We start from the raw sequence: 18033 nt of genomic DNA, 5'->3' as shown, positions 1-18033 counted from the left end.
AACCAACATTTTTCAGACAAGGCAGGTGCTAGAGGTCTTAGCACTTGTAAAAATTAGGCCACTTAGTGAAGTGTCTACATATGGATTTAGCACCTGAGGAGTGTGTTACTGAGCAATATAAGGAAAAACTTGGACCCTTGGAAACAATACTTTAAAAGATAATTAGAGAGCAAAGTTAACATTTCAGAGGAAGGAACTTTGTGTTCAACCTAAGTCTTTGTGTTCAACCTCATAAGCTTACCCATTGAAATGAAAGTTGAAGAAGCTGCCTTCACACACTCCCTTGGAACACAAAAAATCCTTCAGAAAAATCAGTTTTAATCTTTTCAGTACCCGTGCAATAAACCAAGGAAGGAAGAACACCAAATATAAATAGAAAAAAAACATTCAATCCTTTGCATCATTCTTATGAGAAATGAGTAAGCTGGGAGATCAGAACTCTTGTAAAGTGCCACTAAGCAAGAATAACTCTGAAACCCAATGATGACATGATTAAAAACTTCAACTCTTTCACCTTCTTCTTTGAAGGCTGAAGGACTTCACATTTAGAAACTACAGATCATGTTTGTCATCTGTGCTCTTCTGTACATGGCAAAAACATGAGAAACCTATCCTGACCTTTCAGTAACAGATTTGTTTCAAGATAATCTTTACTGAAGGGCCTTGAAAGACCAAAGATTTCCCTGCACCTCGGCAAATTTAAGTTTTGGGGCATAAATTCACTCTTTGGTGCAGGGAGATGCAGTGAGGAGGAAATGATGGCGTTTAATCTAATGAATTGGTGGCACTGCTTTTCCTGAAAATTTGTATCCGAGACACTTTCCATGAGAGCAAGCACCTGCTAGGAAGGGATGGCTGGAAGAAAAGACCTTTTCATCCTTTTGGCATTTATTACAACCGATGACCGCCGAGGATGGGGCGCCCAGGAGGGGCGGTCGGGGGCTCCGCGAGCCGCCGGTGCCGCTGCAGCGTGCGCTGCCAGCCCGGCAGCCCCGGGCCCGGGGCCCGCAGCCCGAGCCCCGCGCCCCGGGCCGGCGGGGCCGCCTCCCCCGCCCACAACAAACTTTTCGTCCCAACTTTGCCGCTTCCGCCGGCCCGGGAGCGGGGGGCGGCGGGGAGCGGCCCTGGGGGCCCGCGGCTCCCGGTTCGCGGGGCTGGGGGAACGGGGACGGTGCGGGGGAGGACGGGGCCCGGCCGCTGCCCAGCTTTGGGGAAGGGGTTTTACTCGGAGTTTTTTCCCTTCTCTGGCTCCTCCTCTTCTTCCCTCCTCCTCAGGGGGAGGGGAAGGAGGGAGGCTCTTGGGGCAGGAGTAGCCAGAGCAGGGAATTGTTTGGGAGTTCAGTCATCCAAAAGCCGTCTCCCGTATGGAGGGTCTGGCTTCCCGCATCCCGGCGCCTCTTCCCTCCTCCTCCTCCTCCTCCTCCTCCTTCTCCTCCTCCTCCTCCTCCTCCCGCCGCGCCTGAGCTCAGCGCGGCCCCCCATCCCCAGCGCCAACCCGCAGAAAAAGCACAACCACCACCCTCAAACCAAGGGCCCCCTCACTTTCCACTTCCCCCCAAAACAGGCTTTCCCCCCTCTTTTTCTCTCTCGCTCTTTTTTTTTTTTCTTTCTGTGTGTGTGTGTGCGTGCGTGTGTGTGTGTAGTGAATTCCCCGCAGATCCGGCCTGGAAGTTCCCAGCTCTTGGAGTTAAGCCTCTTTGTTACTTCCCTTCGTTTGGGGCATCTTTGTGTTTCCCCCCGCCTGCTCCACTGGAGACCGCGGTGAGTGAAAGAGAAGGGGGCCCGGGCCTGGTGGCCCTGGCGAGGGACTTGGGAGGATGCACGGTGGTGGCGGGCGATGGGGCGCAGGGCTTTCACCCCATCCATCTTCAGGCAGCGGCAGAGTTTGGGAAGTTGGTGTGGAGATGTAAGGAAGGGGGTCTGACCAGGGATGTAGGATAGGTGACAAGGGAGTAGTGGAGACCCGCTGGTCCCCGCCGGGACGGCGCTTGTTTTGGCGCAGGCAGGTGAGATGTGGGGGGCTCGGATGTTTCCCTCCAGCTCTTCCTCGTCGGCGGCTCGCCCAGAGCTAATGGAGGGCCCAGGGCACGCACACGCTGCCGGGCTCCCTGGAACTTCCCCAGCAGCCTGGTCCACCACCTTGCCCCGTCCTCGCTGCCGGCTGGGCGAGGAGGCACGGTGAGCAGTGAGGGAGAAGGAGAAGCTGCGCAAAGTAAGCCGCAGATCCATCCTCCATTGCTCCAACTCTTGTCAAAAGCTGCTGGGAGTTTACAGGCAAGAGCTGTCTCTGGCAGATGCGAAGGCATTTCGGTTTGTGCTCTGTGAAGGGGCTGCTGCTGCACCAGAGAAAAGCGGGAGTGGGTAGTCTGTCTGTTAGTAGAAATTTTGTCCTCTTCAGTGACCGTAGAGTTTTTAACGCTGGTGCAAGGATGAGGAGTGATTTGGGTCAGGGGAAGCAATTTTCTGCCCGGCAGTGGGATGTTGTGGGTTTTGTGCATGCATGCCTCCTTGCTTGGACTGCAACTTTGGCAGATCGTCTGGATGGTGCCTGTAAATAGAAAATGTGTTGGGGAGAAAGTGGGATGCTGAATTTGTAGCTGTGTCCAAACAAGACTTTTTCAAGAGCTCTGAAGGTACTTTGGAAAATAATAGACTTTAACCAATACCCCCAACTGGCAGAAGGTACTTAATACAAATCTGTGTTTGGGCATTTCCCCAACTGATTCTGGTACCCCAAGTGTTATTTCACTGGCATTGTGTGAAAGGCAGTTCACATCTTTAAAGATGGTCTTTTTTGTCCTTGCTTGTTTTAAAGAAACTCTCTTGACCTCTCTGCAGCATTATGTGAGTGGGATAACAGGAATCCATACACACACTCAGAGACCACATGTAATTCCCAGCATGTCTTAAATGTTTTTCTTGGTGCCCAATTCTCTTAATTTCTACATCTCTACATTTCTACAATTTCAATTGCTACCATAGTGTCTTTTTGATATGTCCATTTGCAATCTGCTGTTAAAATTTCTTTTCCCATGGGCTAAAAAACTACCATGGAAAATATTAGAAGAATGTGGGCATTTTGAAAGTAGAATTTTATAATTTTATCTTAGTTTTCTTTTGAAACTAACTGACTTAGTGTGCTTGCAATTAAGAGGAGGGTTCCTCCATATTTATGCCTATGTACTTATATGGCAGACACTTTGAATTTATGGACTGAATATTGAGGTTCATGTAGTGGGGAAGGATTTCAGCAGAAACACACAATGGGTTTGCAGTGGAGATTTGTTCTGTTTATTTAAGTGACCTAAAGAAATGAAGGTGAAATAAATTCCCATGCTGCTAGGAGTCATGTGGGGATCTTCTGAAGTAAGTAGGACAATTAGGAAGAGCTGTGAGCTTCCTGCTGGGTGCATGATATTCTCTTACAATAAATAAATGGAGTTTTGTTCCAGGTCCTTTGCTTAATTCTCCCCTTCAGATACAGGGACTCATCCTGCATATTCCAAGCAGAAGGGGTCCCAATAGGTGTTTGCTGTGAGGGTTGAAGTCAGATACAGTGCAGTCCTCCCTGCTTCCTGCTGGGGAATGTGAGGCAGGTTCATCTGAGCGGTGCACAGACGCTCTGTGCAGCTGGGAAAGGCAAGGTCAGTTTTCTCCCACTCATACACACACCCCCACAGGACCTTTATTTGAGAGATATCCCAGTACAAGAATCTACACATTTCTTCTCTGCTTGGCACAACGAAGAAGCATTGGAGCTGCATGATTCTGCATGTGTGTGCTCCAAACTTACATGTAAATTGTATGAGTTCTGTGTATCCTTGCAGTCTGAAGAAAGCAGCTTTTCTTCTACTGACATGATGCAGAAGCACAGACCGAGAGGTTCTTTGAGATTGCAAAGTGAAACCCAGTGTCTGGTGTTTGCAGAGGTCTTTCCAGCCCTCAGAGGGTGAGACTCCTGGCTTGGAGGTTTGCTCCATTGAAGGACAGGTGAATCATTGCTCAGTCCACTTCACTGCTTGCAATTCTGCTATGTCCTCAAAACTAACAGCAGACAGATCCCTCCAAATCTTCAGTACCAAGCTGGCAGCCCTGCAGTACCTTCATGATGCTGGTGTAGCTCCTCCTGGCTTACTAGGGCCAGCAGAATTGCTTCTTTGGAGCCAGCTGGAGCCTCCTGCCGAGCAGGAAGCATCACGGGTTGGGCTATGAAGCAAGCAGCCTGCTTTGTCCCCATACTCCCCAGTGCTGCAGTGCAGAAAGTGCCTTTCCTGAGTTAAGAAAAGTTACTCATTTAGGGCAGACCTGATTTTTTGTAGTTTCTTGTGATTGTTAGTGAAGCACTTGACTGAAACACCGCCAGATCTACCTGCCAGTGTTTCCTGGCCTATTCCTGAACCACATGCCCTTAGGAGCACAGAAACCTTGCAATTTGATAACAAGCATAGGAAAAAAACCAAATATTGCTTCTCCTACCTGGGCTGTGGGAGGGAACATGGGTGACAGGACAGGAAAGGCACTTCAGTTGGAAGCTTGTGTTGGGAAGTGGAGGTGTTTGGGCTGGGTCTTCAGCCCATGCACAACATGCCCTATTTTGAGCTTGAATTTTCTCCACAGCCCTGTGCCTTACTGTTCCCATGCAGAAAATGGAACTGTGCTGATGGGTTGAGCACTGGGAGGAGAGGCAGATATTACTCTCTATGTTGGCTCTTGCCGGCTGACCTGTGCCTATTCTCACGTCTCTCAGGACAGAACTCAGGTGCATGGGGAGAACCCTCTCTGTTCTGCTGGGCCTCCTCAGGACTGGCACAGGGCTGGAGAGGCACCTCTGTGCCTCCAAAATCACTCTTTTCCCAGGCAAAGGCAGGCTGTCTCCCAGCACCCCACCTTGTCTGCCTCATGGAGCTGGGGAGCAATGACAGGGAAAGGTGTGCTGGGGACCATGCTGGTTGTTTTAGCCCAGGTTGGCCGGCAGGTGGGTTTTCAGAGACTTGAGCTCAGCTAGCTGGGCTCAGTTTAGTCACTCAGCCTGCAAGGTGTTGCAGCAGCAGTAGGCTGAGGTAACTCGAGGTTAGTAAAACTTCCTTTGGCAGTAAATAATGGTGGGCTGTTCATTTTAATATCTGATGCCGAGTGCCTCAGAGACATGAGGCACATTTCCCTTGGACTTCTTTAATGTGCAGAGGTGACTTTGATATATTAATACTGGCATGTTATAGACCAAGGCTTGCAGATCTCTTGGTTTAAACCATTACCTCCCGGGCTAAAAATCTGCAGTGTGAATTCTGCAGCTAGGATGGGATATCCCACAAGGAAAAAGTTCTCTTGCAGGATCTTCAGAGACTTCCTGTTTCTGGTTAGACTGAAAACATCCTGAGGGAAAAAAACCTGCTGCTGTATGTTCTGGTGCTCCTGTGGTCAGTCTCAGTTTAAGAAGTTGTTATGTATTCCAGTTCCTAGGCCACAAGAACAATTTAAGGTGAATAATGACTAAATGAATTGCAGGTCCTTAGGTGGAATGGGGGTGAATATCATCCTTCAGGTTTCTAAATGTACTTTGGGAAATTGTTCAATGCAAGGTATTGCATGCTTCTTTTTCTGTTTCCTGATGCTGGGTTTATTTCCCCTTGGCTCCAAATGATACGACATCATATCTGCTGCTTCACTGGCTGAACACAGTGCTTGAAGCCGGTTCTCTGGAAGGAATGCTTGCAGAAAGGGAAGCTTTCAAAATTTGCTTTGTATGCATATTTGTGTGTAAGTCTTCTAAAATCTCTCCACAGGAGCGTGTGCTCCAGCAACACAGCTGTCTGAGTGTCCATGGGAAGCTAAGACAAAAGGAGTATGGATGCAGTGGAAGCAACTTGGCTGAAAAGCTCAGAAGGATATTTATTGCAGGGAAAAGAAACCACTTGGTGCTCACACAGTCCCAGAGCTGCTGCAGGCAGTGCAGAACTTTCTTAAGCTGTTGCTCCATGCTTAAACAGGGAGCAACAGATCCCTGCCCCGAGGATGTTACATGCTCCTTTTATTAAAACGGCCTCTCTTCCCTGCAAAAGGACAAATGGGATGGGAGGCTCAGCTCTGGGATGGGAGCCTGATGGGGTTGGTAGTGGAGCACCTGGACTGGGTGCCTGTGAGGGGCTCTGAGCACTGCCATTGTGTGTTGTAGGAGCTCTTGAGTAAGAGGCAGTGCTGTTTTGTTTTAGCTCTAGTGGCATTGATGGAGAGAAATGTGCATCAGGGAGCGTGTGGGACGTGCTCGAGCTTTTTTGCCCTCCTTGTGGGCAGTGTGCCAGCACAGAGGTGAGAGCCAGACTTTTTCCTTGCTTTTTGCTCTGCTGCTCTTGAAAGGCTGCTGCCCTGTGTCCCGTCATCTTCTCTGAGCAGCCATTAGATGTGAGGATGGTGACTGTGCCTTGTGCCTGTGCAGAGTGCTGGAGGCTTGCTGGGCAAAGTCCACACCACACTGCAACATGTTGCCCCTATGGAAACCCACCATTGTCAGGTTTGCGGAGGTTTTGGGCTGCGGTGTCTGTAGATGTGTGTGTGAAAGCCAGATGGTGTTTTGGAAAGCGATCATTTTTCATTAACTTCTGTGCCTGGCAAAGGCAGTAAATCTTTTCACCCTGAGCCCTGCAGCAGCAATAGCATTTCAGCTCTCTCAGGTCCACTCTGGCAGAGAGATTAGCTAGCAGGTTGTACTTTCATGCACAACCATAGACCCAGGGCCCTGCCAAGTGCAGGGATGTGTTCACTGCTTGTAATGTCAGCGAGTCTGAACAAGCTTGTATATCTGAAGACTGTGCATCAGTCTGCCTTCAGATATATGTCCTTCTGTTGTTCTTTAAATCATGAGTGTAGGGGAAAAGGGTGTAAAAATTCCTGTCAGAACTGTGTTGTCAGCTTTCAAATACGAGAATGAGGTTACTTTTTATTTTCTTTTTAGTTGACAGAAGGACAGATTAGACAGACCCCAGTGAATTAATGTGTTGGGTTTAGTGTTGTTTAGAAAGCCTGTGATAATACAAACATAGTGAGGTAGTCTTTGAGAAATACACCTCAAGTATGGATACATTAGCCTGGAATACAGCATTTATTTGCAAAATTCAGCTTCTTCTAGTAATGTCACTGTAATTTTTCCTGGTAATTTTAGGGAGAGCAGCCACCTTGCTTAGTGATGCCAGTGTTTTAGGGTGCAAGCCTGGGATGTGAGGGCAGCTGTGTTTGATTCTCCTCTACACCACAGATTTCCCCCCAAGTTGGAGCAAGTTGCTCTTTGCCTCAGCTCTCCACCTGCAAAACTAAATGGCACTTCCCTGCCTCCTTGTGGTGTTGAGGATAGGTCTGCTGGAGATCAAGAGGGACCATAGATTTGCTGGCCCTCAAAAGCCTCTTGGATGAGAACCACAGTTGGTTTCAGCAGAGAGCCTCCTGCGGCACTGAAAGCCCAGTGGGCGGCTCCTGTGGTTGCCTCTGGGGACGTGTGCCCCTGCTTGCTGGGTGGATGGGGGCTCTCTAGGGAGTGCAGGATGCTTTTGGTTTGGAGTGCAGGCTGGTGTGCAGCTACAGCAAAGGCCCTCTCTGAGCATGACCCTTGGGGAGCCTGGCGTAGGTAGCAGCAATGCAGCTGCAGCGAACTTCTGGCTCCAGCCAGTGGTGGTACAGAGAGGCCATTGTAATCCTATGTGCTGTACAGTGTACATCTCAACAGGCTAAGTGGCTCCAGGGTTGGTTGTTTTTCTTATTTTTCCCCTCCTCCTCTCCATCCCTTCAAATCTACTTTATGAAGTTCCTCCCCTTAAATTGAAAATTTGGCCTTATCTTCAAAGAAGCCCTTTAGTGCCAAGCTTTTAAAGGTGGGGAGGAGGCGAGAGCAAAAACATCACAGCCATTAACAGCCCAGTTGCCAGAGAAAATGTTTTTTAAAACATAATCTGAAACCTTAGTGTTTGGGAACCAAAGCCAAGATTGAATACAAGTATGGGCCTTGTCCCTAGAGAGTCGCAGTGCTGGGAGCATGCTGGCACAAAGACAGACCATGGAGCGAGGATTCTTGTGCATGCACGCACACAAATAGACAATTATTTGAAAGCCAATAGTGTTCTGGATGTTGAAGAAATTTAATCTGGTGCCTTCTGTCCCAAGTTGCTCCCTGAGCTGTAGCTGATGTGGAGAGCATTTTCATTGCTCCAGCACTTCTCTGGATGGCAGTCCCTGCTGGAGCAGGAAGATTCCTGCTATTTGTTGGCCATGGGTGGTAAAAAGGACTGTCTGGTCAGCTTCTTTAGAGCCTGCTGCTGTCAGTGTGAGATTTCTTTGGGAACCCTGAATGCTGATGGGCATATGATTTTTGTGTTTTATTTCTCCAGAAGAAAGCTGCTTGGGTTAAAACAAACCCAAGCACTGTCAGATTGAAGGGTTGGGTTTGAGTTTCAGTGTCAAGAGATGTTTTCAGAAACATGCTGGGTGGGATATTTCAAAAACACCTGGGCCGACTTTGATGGTAGAGTGAGGAGTCAATGGGACTCGTGCATTGAGACCAGCTCCCCCTCTTCACTTTTCAGTACAGGGTCATGCTTGGTGGGTTTATGGGACAGTCCTACTGTCACCAGTGTAACAGCAGCCCAGATTAGCCCTGACCACCTACTCCTGCATGGAAGGCACCCTGTTTTGTTAGCGGCTATTCAGGCATATCCTGGCTTGCAAGCACTTGAAGTGCAGCTTCTAAGCCAGAGTCATCTGGGCAGAAAGAGAGCAAGATGGCCCCAGTTAACCAGCTGCAATGGGGTTTGATTCCGGTGAGGAACACCTCATTACTAACTACTTCTGGGCATGGCTAGCCAGACCACAGCAGAGCTGTGGGACCCTTGCAGGAGGAGGGCTTGATATCTACTAGCTCTTGAGTCCCTCTGGGGACTTCCATACCCCTCAGCTGGCCAAGCAGGGTATCAGGCTTGTAGCTGTCAGGAATTTCTGCAGCTGGAGGCTTGTAGGGTGAGACAAGCCTGGGAGAAGCTGGTGCATGAAGAGCTCCTCAGAGAGGTACGCCAGCTGCTTTAGATGTGTCCATCATCACCTTTTGTCACTTCGACTTTACCTTGGGGTGTCTGGGACTGGCCTGAAGGGAAAAGATGTCTGCTTTCCAGCAGATGAGGAGCTGAGCTCCTGGTTCTGTGCCAGCTTGTGCCTGAACACCTTTGTAATGCCACAGAGAAAGAGTCCAGGGCCATGCAAGGACTGGTTGCCTTTGAGGACCTTGCTGCTCTGGGTGCCTGAGGTGCTGTAAATGTTGCAAGAGTAGTTCAGCTATTGTCATCCCAGCTCCAGATCCTGTCAAAGGCGTCTGCCCAGGCAGCAGAGAGGAGGAAGGTCTTGGGATCATGATCAACTATGCCAGATGACCATGCAGCCCATTAGTTTGATGATGGATGCTGAGAAAGGGAGGTCAGTACCAAGGTACGGAGCTGGAGCTGCTGGAGCCTGGGTGTGTTTGCTGACCCTAGAAACCTCTTGGTAGGGAGGTAGGGAGCCAGTTTCAGGAAGCCTTAGGGAAGAATGATCTGGTTTACATGGCTACAGGAAGACAAGCCAGCCCTGTGTCTCACAGGACAGGAACCAGTCTACTCCAGCTACCACTAGAGCCGGCTGTGCTTGCCTGGCGGGGAAATGTGCAATACAGGCAATGATGGCATTGTGAAGCCTGTGGTCTTTTCTGGAAGGAAGGGTCTGCTACTTATATCATGTAGCATTTTAGGCAGGAACATAGTTGCTAAATATACAGTTGTCCTGTTTTTCTCACAATTGCCTGGGCTGCAGGTTTGGGGAGAAGGGAATAGGAGCGCAAAGACACCAACATCAAGAGCGAGTGGCAGGCTGTGTTTATCATTGATGCCTGACCCTATAATCTCCCAGGGGATAGCTTTGGGCATCCCTAACCTCTGAGCCACTTGAAAGAAGTACCTTTAAAAAAATTTCCCAAACTAGTGACCAAGCAAACAAGTGCAAATTTCATCAGCCACAAAAATGTGAGTATAACCCAGTTTTAGCATAGTTTTAGCACTGAAGTACAGGTTTCTTGACTCTCTGGATTAAAGCCTGAGAAAGGCCTGCTGTGCCATCTTCCCCCATCACCATATTCCAAAACCTAAATTACTGTTTGTATTACAGTTGTGTCTACAAGTTTTAACCAAGGTTGAGACACAGCTATGACAGATACCATGTTAACTTGTAGTGGGAGACTGTTCCTACATTCCCATTCAAAACAGTGAGGCAGATGTGAAAGAGGAGATAAAAATAGAGCATGAAAAGGACACATGTACCTTGGAGTGACTTGGCAGGTCAGGACTGCAGCTAAGTAGAGACCCCACCATGCCTGATAGTCAGTCTCATGTTCCATCTTCTACTGTGCCCTGCTCAGAAGAGGTCAAAGTCCAGTGTCAGTAAACCTTGACTGAAAGTTGTCCGCCTTGAAGCTGAGTTGTCATAGCAGAGTCTCATCTTCCTTAGCTTTCAGCTCACATCAGTGGCTACATGTGCTCCAGTGAGTGATTTCCCAAAGGGGCACTTGGCACTGCAGGTGGTGTTGGTACTGTCCTGCTGCTGTGCATGCCTTGCACTGGGGCAGGCAGCGCGTCTTGTGGAGCTGGGGAGCTGCAGATGGAGAGCAAGAGCTTGTGGCTGAAGGGAAAGGAAAGGAGCCAGTTATGTCTTTAGTTCTTTCCTGTCAGCCAGTTTTCAGCTGTGGCATCATGTTTTGAAAGGTAGCTGGAAGACGAGAGTGCCAGTGTAATAACAGTGTTTTGCTTGCAGCGTGCAATCTCAAGTTAAACCGTACCAAAGAGCTGCTCTTCCTGAGCACACTGAGCCCATGTCTGGGGACATACAGGGGTACCTGAGTGCTAATCTGAGCCCTACAGGCACAGGCAGCCCAGTAGGGAGCAACTATGTGGACACCAATGGCAGGACATGAGCAAAAACTGGCTTGATGCATTAACTGGGAACGATCTCTCAAAGAGGATAGGATTGCTTCAGTGAAACCTGAGCAGGTTCTTTCCCCACTCCTTTCTTGTCTGACTTAGACCACTGTTTGGGGGAGCGGGTGGGGATTCAGATGCATCCTCTTCTGGTATCCATTTGCAAAAAGCTGCAGGCAAACTGTCTTGGGGGACTGCTCATGGCCATGCCCTTCTACTGTCTGATTAACAGCCTGAACTGCAGTCAGAGGCTTTTTGCTCAGAGGAATGCTTTGAAACATACTGTTTTTAATGGCACTGCTGCCAAGGGCTCTTTGTGTCTAAGTGAAGGGATGACTCTTTGCTCTCTACTCTCCAGGAAGAGGAACCTATCTGTAGCAGGACTTCTCCATTTGGCAAGTGTTTTGATCTGCTCTCTGCAAGCTAAATAATTGAATTACAGAGGAGATCTCAGATGAGGTGTTTGTGCCCTTGCAGTCAGTGCCTTGGGAGTGGAAGAGTGGTGGGGAGATGTCAGACAGCTGCACAGTTATAGTTTTTTCTTCTCTGTTGATCCCAGATCACTCCCTGTGCCTGAAAGACTGCGAAGAGGCCCTAACATAGCTGCTGCCTTCACTACTGTCCAGCTGAATTAGACAGGGCACGGGATGGAAAAGGCATTAAAATGGGTTTGTGCCACCCATCCCTCCTCATGTTTACTGTGTATAATCTCTTCCTCTCTCTCGGCGCACAGCCCTTTTTCAGTTTTGCCTCAGACCTTGCAATGAGAAGGGAGAACAGGATTGCAGCTGAGGATTCTAGCGTGGCCCTGTTCCCTGCATGCATGCTGCCTCCCAAAGGATGTGTCTCTGCCAGGTCCTTGCACCCCCTTTTCTCCCTGTTTTCTGTCTTTAATTTCCCCTTCTCTGCCTGAAGTCCCAGTGCTGCCAGCAGCAGTTGCCGGGGCTGAGAAAGGCTTGTTGGGCCATATCCTGTGTGCCCCTGCCCTTACTTGTTTTGGAGAAGGCTGATAAGGAACAACTAGGGGTGCCTCCCCAGGCACCAGCCCACTGCTGCAGAGGTGCTCCCAGCCCTCGCCGACCCGCGGCAAGCGCAGCGCGCTGCGTGTCAGAGCGGGTCCGGGAGCCCTTGCCCGGGCACGGTGGCTGCCTGCAGACACAGGCAGGGCTGCTGCCTCCCCACAGGTTCCTCTGGAGAAATGCCGTCCTCAAAGTGAGATCCATGTCTCTCCTTCCCTTCTTTCCCTTCAGCTGGTGGATTGGGGCTCAAGGGTTCAAAGGCAACCTTTTGAAGTTCCCCACCAGCATTTCTGATCTCACAGCATTTTGCAAGCTAGGAGGGTTTTATGCTGACCTGTCTCCTTACAGGCAGCCAGGGAAGCAGGGGACATGGCATGTGCTGAGCTGCCAGCATCTGCAAGGGGCGTGTAGGAACCAGGCCAAAAAGGATCAAAAGCTGTTAATGAGCCACAGATGGTCGGCTTTATCTTGGAGCCTGGTGATTTGGGCTTCTAGAGCTTTCTGATGAAGAAATATATATGTGAGTAAAAGCTGGTAGCAGGCAAGAGCTGGGAAGGAAGACCCCAAAATAAGATCCTTAGACACATATGGGGGACCTCAAGAGATCATCTCTCCTAGAGCTCATCATGTTTTTTTCTGAAGGTCTCCTTAACTACTTGAACTACTTGTACGCTGCAAAAAAAAAGACTCATTTCCCATGGAAGAATTTTGTAGTCAATAGGTAAGACCAGCAAAGGTTTTTCTGTGGCTGTTACAGAGGAGGATCACCAGAGGCTTTGCTTGAGTACAGAGCCCCAAAGGCTGCGATAGATGTGTTCCTCTCTTGCACAGGGCAGGATGCTTCCAACAGATGTTTGTTATCGGCAAAGTAAAGCAAAGAAACAGAAGAACTTCAGCTGGCAGTAAATGCAGAGGGAAATTATAATTGTTTCCGTGTTGTGCTTGCAGAGAGAATTCTTGAAGCTGCTTTCTGTCCCATTTTAACATTTTATGTTTATATAGCTTATCTCTTTCATGAGCAACTATTAAATCCTGCAGCACGTTGTGGATGTGACTATATGAGAACAGCTTGTTTTACCCATCCTAGGGCAGAGTGTGCCAGCTGCACAACTGGATTCTAAAATTATGGAGCAGCATTTTCACAAAACTGAGTGCTCTTCTTCCTGGAAGAGTTTATTATATTTTCCAAGTTAAGAAATGGTGAATGATTTCCCTAATGGTAATTCTGAGATTGTATTTCCCTTAGATAGGTGAGTTTTCACAATTGCTAGAGGGAGAGGAAAGACCTTATTCCTTCCCGCTTCTAATGCTGCACTTGTGGTCTGTAGCAAGTGACAGTATTTAATGTAATTTGGAGGGTAGGTACTGCCTGAGCTGATCTACAGATGGCTTTGCATTGAACAGTGAAAGGTTTTTCTGGGGGTGTTTAGTGCTGTGGGACAGTCTCAGATTTCCCTTCTCAAAAAAGGCATTGACAGTCCCTGTAAGCAATTGGAGATAAATGTCTTTGAGGCAGAGGATGACTTTTGCTGAGCACCTGAGTTCTTAAAGGAGTCTCTGTACAATAAAGGAATCTAATACTCCTTATGTTCCTTTACTGGATGGTAATATAAGGATTTTTGGAAAATCCAAAGAATTCTAGATTTATATTTCCTAGTAGGCAATCAAATGACAGGGGCTTGCTGTGTCCTCCCAGAACACTGCTTGGGTGAGTCTTTGGAGAAGGCCATCTGATCTTTCCTGTGAAACATTTGCTAAAACCTCTCAAGCAAAGGTGATTTCTGCATTGAAAAGACATTCTAAAATGATAAAGCAATTCACAACACAAAAGCTTCTTAGTCCTTTGCAGCAGAAGACAAGTTAGACTTCTTCAATTAGATTATTAGCATATTAGACTTAGGTTTTAAAAATGTTTTAGGCTGAGCAGAATGCGTTGATAGATGGAAGAATAGATTAGAATCTCCTGTTGTCAACCCCAAAGCCCAGAAGCTGGTGTTAGTGTTTATTCCTGGTCTTTTTACTGCTTACAGTTTTCTCCAAAAATGACTAAACATATAAAACAAGGATTGGGTTTGGGGTTTGAGGTTTCTTTTTTTCCTTCCCCTGTTCTGGGCCAGATTCTGACCACAGTCATGTATTTGGTTGTTTTTTTTCTCTCTTACTTCCAAATGCAGTCACATAACAATAGCCTGGAAAAAAAGTACTGGAAATTATTTGTTCATGAATTTATTTCCTTTTTTGGGCTACAAGGAGTGGGTTAGCATTTGGGTAAGGAGGCTGGGAGCTCCAAGCCATCTCTTTCAGGATTGAAGAGGGTTTAAATGGGAACCATCCTGTTAAAATGAGAAGTACTGTAGAAAGGCGGCTTTTCTGGAGCAAGCATTTCCTCTGCTCCATGTGCAGAGCCTCACGCTTGGGGCACCTCTTCTCAGCTGAGCTTTATTTGCTATTTATGTAATAGCAGCTTCTGGTACAGACACTACTAAACAGGCTTTGTCTGCCACAGGCAGGCAGGGACCGACTGGAAGAGAAATGCTCCTCCTGTCTTGGGCTTCTTCAGAAGTGGGTGATTGTTTGCTTTCCTTAACAGTCTGCTAATAGGAGGTAGTGGGTGGTGTTGTCTTTCTTATTTATTTTATGTAGGATGTCATGACAGATGGTGATTTTGACTGTTGTCCTCAGCTGTAGAAACTGCTTTCTAAACCAAGCTAGCTATGATGGAGGCATTGTAGCCGGGTGATCTGTGAAAGAGGAAAGCCTATCAGAGACATTAGATTCCCAACCGATTGTGTTCTGTCATCTCTCTCCTAAGAGCAGGAAAAGAAGTGTTTTGCAGACAGGTTTAGGAAATAAATTTTTAATGTCTGGATCATAGGGTCTTGGCAGGCGACACCTCTGATTGCAGGGAAAATTAAAAATCACCAGGTGAGACAACAATGAATATGTGACTGCTGTGCTTGTCAGGAGGGTGGTTGTTAAAATATCAAACAGTACAGGCGTTGAAATCTTGATATTTTATAGATATTTCAATGGATTTGGTCCTTACAGGAGAGAAAGTAGAAGCAAGTGGAGCTTATGCATACTGGAGAGGGAACATAATCTGATAAAGGCCAGACCAGTCAGTAAAATTTTCAGATCGCAGGAAATTTCCTCAAAGTATTTATTTATTTATGGCTCTGCTGAAAAATTTTCAACCAGCTGTGTTTAAAAATATAACAGTAATGAGATACTTGAAAAAGGAGTTAATCTCTCCCTCTCTTTGACATGCTGCAGAGCACCAGCTGTAGCACAAGCAAGCCCTGGGGAATCCAAGTGGCCTGGCCATGCAGCCTGCAAGCCAAAGTCACACCTTGGAAAGCCAAACCCTGGAGGGAAGCACTGGCCTGTGGCAGGTCATGGGGATGGTGACCATTTGGCCATCCTCCAGGGGCAGCAGGTTTAGCCTTTGCAGCTCTTCAGCTCCCCAAATCTCCCCAGTTCTCTTAGATCCCAGTCACTTGTTCTCAGGGCAGCAAGACCCAGTTTTGTCCGAAGTACTGCGAGGCCTTGAACTGTCTCTGACACCCCCAATGGGGAAATGCTGGAATGAGGAGGAAGGGAAACCAAGGGCTTTTGTACTGAAGGAACAAAAAGCATGCTCTGTATGTCCCTGGGTTCAGCTGTTACAGACTACAAACCAGACTGGGTTTTTTGTTTTGCTTTTAAATGCTTCTTTAGCCAATGCGTTTTTTTTAAATTATTTTTTCTGTCTGTCTTTTTTTTTTTTTTAATTATTTTTTCTGTCTGTGTTTTTGGGAGACAGAGCCAGTCTGGGACTCTTCATTTGGCCCATCCAGCCTCTCCACAAAGCATGCACAAGCCATCTTCTCCAGGCTCATTTCCCCTAGGATTTCCTATAGCTTTGCAATGGCCAAACCTTTGTATTTGATATCAAGATGGAAATGGCAGGCCAGCTGTGCTGTGTCCTCCAGTCCTGTGCCAGCAGGGCTCAGTGCTGGGTGCAGGAACTCTGTGAGAGTAGTAAAAAATGTGTGTGGTGATTGGCAGAAATTGTTTTGAGGAAGCAGATGCCTCCTCCTCTGATGATGATGATGGTGTGGCACATGGTAGACTGGAAAGGCAAAGCATGTTAATTTTGGTCCCAGGTGGAGGATTGTGTGGAGAAGTCTTGTCTCCTCTGTGCCTACTGGTTTCAGCTTGAAAAAGAATATCACAACAGAAAAATCTCCTCTCCCTTGTTTCCTTTTTCCACCACTGGTAGGTAATCAAGATTTGGTTTTAATGACTTCCCTCCACTCTGTTTCCTCTCCCCTGCCCCACACATGCCTTTTTTATATTTTTTATGCATTTCTTTTTGGCAGAAGTTGAAACGCAAGAAGCATTTGGACCAAGATGAAAACAGTGGAGGAGCATGTTGGGCAGTGCAGTGCTTTGTTCTGAGTTCAGGGGGATGCGAGGGGGGGACGGGATGTCATTTCCCAGATGGGGACCCTGCCAAAGATGTTCTTGCTTCAGAAAGCAATGAGTGATTTTTGAGGCTGTACCAGGCTTAACCCTTTGTTCACCTGCTTCTGCCATCAAGGGAAACAGCAAAGGCATGGACCAAAAGTGGGATGGTGTCGTGCTATGTGGCCCAGGTGATGTGAATGATCTCAAACCAAAGTCTACTGTTGTGACTAAATGCTGTCAGTGGTCTAAGGTGCTTGTTCTCCTGTTGGAAACCCTAAGGAGTAGATGAGCAGTCTGCACTTGTTTGTGAGTGAGAGTCCAACACCAGTGCCATTGTGGTTGCAAAAACGAGATCAGCATGTTCCTTACAGGGGTTAGGACTGCTGTGCCACCTCCTGTCCTGCCAGAAGCACCTGGTTGGATTTGGGATGGTGCTGAACTCTGCTTCAGTTGTTCCTATTGCAGGACAGGGAGCACTTTTGTCTCGTGATGCTTGGGAACACCTTGTTCTGTGACCAAAGGAGCCCTGCACTGCTGGGACTGCAGCAGCAGCAAGCCCCATGTAGCTTGTGGCTGTGCCGGGGACCACTGCCTGGTCATAGCACTGGTTCCTCCTGTCTGTTTTGAGCCAGGCTCCCATGTGAGAAAATTGCAAGTTTGGAGGGTATGGAGGGTGGAAAACCTCTGTAGGCACATATTTACTGCCATGTTTATAGCTCCTTGGGCTTTAAATACTGCATCGCGTAGGCTGCTGATTTAACTGCCCAAGGGCTGTTGCAAATTGAGGGTGAGAATACAGAAGGGGAGCAGAGAAGGGAAAGTTAAAGCCAGTCTGCCTCTTTATTGATGTCTCTTCCAGGTTATAAATACTTGGAGCACTTATGTCAGGACTCTAGAGGAGGTCATTTATCTCCTGATGAACAAAACTTCAAGGGTTTTTGTCTGTGGTACTGGACTGTTCCTTAGTATGGAGGTTCAGCCTTTTAAATCTGGATGGAGTTCCCCTGTGGAAGGCCACCTTCTTCCCTCAGAGTTGGAGGGAACCAATGCTGTATGCATCAAATGCATCAAGTCCCTTTGTGTCAACTCAGACAGAGTCACTATTCATCACAACTAAACCTGCAAGCCTCTTTTTCTTTGGAACCAGCAGCCTCTCTGGGTCCTTTGATCTCTCACAGTCCTTCTCTAGCTAGGAGGATGACAGCTCTCCTAACCCCCCCGTGAACCTCCTGCACATAAACACAGTCTAGGTACAAAGGTGTCAGTAATTTTGGGCTGCAGAACCACAAACTTCCTCTTCCCAGCACCTTTGCAGCATGAGAGTTTTCGATCACTTGTGCAGAATGCAGGTGGCCACAAACATGCCAAGGAATGGTTATACCACCACTACTGTGGGTGCATCCATGGCCAGTGACTAATAAAAAAGTGATGCATCCAGTGCTGGCCTTGAAGCATGCCCTGTGTCTGTTACACTTCTTTCAGACAGCCAAGAGAGGTCTGATCTATAGGAAATTAATATAATGCCACTCTGGTGTCATTGTTGGGACAAGGTGTAGAAGAATAGGGGCATGTAGACAAAAGGTGCATTT

At 47.8% G+C, this 18033-nt stretch overlaps 1 protein-coding gene across 2 annotated transcripts in view; it reads left to right on the top strand.

Moving 5' to 3' along the window:
* The first annotated feature begins 1321 nt into the window (after positions 1-1321).
* Positions 1322-18033, top strand: part of BOC (BOC cell adhesion associated, oncogene regulated) — a 54239-nt gene continuing 37527 nt past the window's right edge. For both annotated transcript variants that reach the window (XM_030961359.1, XM_030961350.1), the window contains exon 1: positions 1322-1761. The gene's annotated coding sequence lies outside the window, so the exon portion shown is untranslated. The remainder of the gene's footprint in view (positions 1762-18033) is intronic.

The sequence above is a fragment of the Camarhynchus parvulus genome, chromosome 1 (genome assembly GCF_901933205.1).
Source record: "Camarhynchus parvulus chromosome 1, STF_HiC, whole genome shotgun sequence".
In the NCBI taxonomy this organism is placed as follows: domain Eukaryota; kingdom Metazoa; phylum Chordata; class Aves; order Passeriformes; family Thraupidae; genus Camarhynchus; species Camarhynchus parvulus.
The sequence above is the reverse complement of the archived record's forward strand: the minus strand, read 5'-3'. Positions and strand labels throughout refer to the sequence as shown.